General features: G+C 54.0%; 1 protein-coding gene across 2 annotated transcripts in view; it reads left to right on the top strand.

Moving 5' to 3' along the window:
• The first annotated feature begins 124 nt into the window (after positions 1 to 124).
• Positions 125 to 2,591, top strand: part of Prag1 (PEAK1 related, kinase-activating pseudokinase 1) — a 54,951-nt gene continuing 52,484 nt past the window's right edge. For both annotated transcript variants that reach the window (XM_004633281.2, XM_023717653.1), the window contains exon 1: positions 125 to 243. The gene's annotated coding sequence lies outside the window, so the exon portion shown is untranslated. The remainder of the gene's footprint in view (positions 244 to 2,591) is intronic.

The raw sequence follows: 2,591 nt of genomic DNA, 5'->3' as shown, positions 1-2,591 counted from the left end.
GGGCGCGGGGCGGCGGCGCGGACTGCGGAGGTGCAGCGGGCGCCAGGGCGGGCGGTGTAACTGGAGGCGGAGGGGGCGGAGTCGAGCTCGCAGCTGCCACTCGGCCGCCAGGCCCAGGCAGAAGACACAGCCCGCGGCCGGGCTCGCACTGTGTGCAGACCTGCGAACAATGCTCCGTGGCTCCCGGGCGGGTGGCGGACCGCGGGGCCACCGACGGCGAGGCCCGGGCAGCGCAGCCCCGAGGTGAGCCCCACCGTTACGCTTCCTCCAAATCCGCCCTCTTTTTGTCTGGAGAACGTGGCCGCACCGGGGGGGTGTACGGGGCGCTGCGGTTGCCCAGCGGGCGAGCTCTGCCCGCTTTCCGGTGACAGGCGGAGCGCGGCGAGGGCAGCGCCGGGCCGCGTGCGACCCTGTGAGCCCGCGGTGGGGGCGCCCAGCGGGGGAGCCGAGGCAGCGCTAGGGGCGTTTCGGATTCCTGGGAGAGCCGCGCCGGGTTAAGCGGGGAAACTTTCCTTGGAGTTTGGGAGGGGCCGACCGTGGTGATGGCTTTACTGGTCTTGCTGGTCTGGCCGCTGGGGCGGCGGGAGACCGAGGCGCTCAGCAGTTGCTCTCACCGCGAGTATTGTCAGAGGAACCCGGAGCGAGAGGCTGCCGGGCTGCTGGACTGGTGATAGTTTGGGGGGCCAGGGTAACTACCCATCTCGCGGCGGCGGGTCCCAAGAGGGGGAGCGGGGATGCCCTCTCACACAGCCGCGGATGAGCCCGCTGCACGCACATTGTTAACCTCTGATCTTGCTGCCCCCGCCCCATACACACACCCGGAAAATAGAACGTGTGTGTTTTTGAATCCTGAGAATGGGAATGGAGGCAGCTGTAATCTCAGCAAACAGTGTGGACTGTGCGTGTTTCTCCCAGGTAAAACCCTGCCCGCACATGGTTTTTCAGAGCTGATAGCACAGCCCAAAGGTCTAGGGCCAAGGAGTTTTGCAATGCATTCAGTCCAGGATCAGGTTCGGAAGGCTTCATTGATCACTGGCGCGGACCATCATTAACCACCCCTCTCCCCTTTTCTCACAAGAAAATTTGACAGGAAACCCTAGAAATCTCTGCAGTTAGTTTGCTGGCCCAGGGTCTCGTGGAACTCAGTATGCTCCTTACTGGTTAGACTGTAGTGGATGCAAAATTGCATTCCTCCTTTGGGGTTCGATTGCACCGCGTTGGAAAGATAAACAAGAAAATTAAAAGTTATGCGAATACCATAATTAACTCTAGGGGAGGGGGACAAGGGGGTTAACATTGTCACTTTCTCCTTTCTGCCTGACTAGTCTTGGCCAGTGCCGATTTTTTGAAATCGAGACACTTTGCATATAGATTTCCCTTTTCACAAATACAGTTTTTTTGGGGCCGGGGAGATGGCTCAGTGGAATAAGCACTTCCCTGGCAAGCGCAAGGGCCTGAGTTCAATCCCTGGTCCGCGGGGGGAAAAAAAAAAGAAATACAGTTTTTTAAAAGTGAGTTTTCCTTAGTTCTGTCACTTCAAGGTAAGGTGTAAGCAACTTCTGATGCAAGTATGAGGAGCATTTTGAACTCATATTTAATTGTATGGGTATGTGCACCCTGATTTGTTCAGATTCTTTTTGAAATGAGGTTGGAGTGTTGTTGACAGTTTCATCTTGTAAATCATGGGCACAAATTCGGTGTAGAAGTTTGCAAAAGCAAAGCTGTTTTATCATGGCTTGGATCTGCAAAGATGCTGGGATCTTTTTCTAATCTTACACTGCAGCCTCCCACAGAAATGGGTGAATTTGCATAACTCTGGGGGCAGCTTCCCCTCAGAGGTAAGGAATGTGGGCTGGGAAGGTGCCATTCCCAGGCAGTGCAGAGCTGGCACTGTGGAGGCCAGCAGCTCTGCTCCTGTGCCTGAGCACCCCTTGCACTGCCACCATCTCTACTTCAAATGAACAGGAGACAATTCCAGGACAGAAGCACACAGGGGAAGTCTTTTCCAGCTCCACAGACATGGCCATCCATTCACAGAGAAGCCAGTTTGCACAGAATTTAGTGCGTCAGTGATGGGAGGAAGCCAGGGCTCCACTTTATTCCCTTGTTGAACAATTGCTTCTCTGAGCAGCTCTGCAGCGAAAGTTGTACTCAAAGTGCAATGAGTTTCAGAGCTAAGGATGAAAGCAAAGAAGGTACTCATAAATGATTCTCAAGAAAAACTTCTGGCACAAGAGTAGCACAGAGCCTGCCAGATTCCCAGGGCTGCTGCAGGCCAATGAAGGATGTCAAAGGAGGAATCTTTAAAAACTAGATGCCTGAGACCAGGCTTGATGGTGCATGCCTGTAATCTCAGCACTGGAGAGGTTGAAAACAGGACGATCACAGGAGTCTGAATCTAAGCTGTGTAGTGAGACCCTGTACCAAATACATTTTTAAAAATTTAGATGTCTGTCACAAGCAACCCGTACCCTCATGAAAGCTTTGTGTTCTGGGTTGCTTAGTCATTCATATTCTCTCACTCTCTCGCTGTCTCTCTCTTTTGCTCTTTCTCTATCTCTCTGTCTCTGTTACTCTCTCCCCTTCCCCTC

The sequence above is a fragment of the Octodon degus genome, unplaced genomic scaffold, assembly GCF_000260255.1.
Source record: "Octodon degus isolate 3935 unplaced genomic scaffold, OctDeg1.0 scaffold00053, whole genome shotgun sequence".
In the NCBI taxonomy this organism is placed as follows: Eukaryota; Metazoa; Chordata; class Mammalia; order Rodentia; family Octodontidae; genus Octodon; species Octodon degus.
The sequence above is the reverse complement of the archived record's forward strand: the minus strand, read 5'-3'. Positions and strand labels throughout refer to the sequence as shown.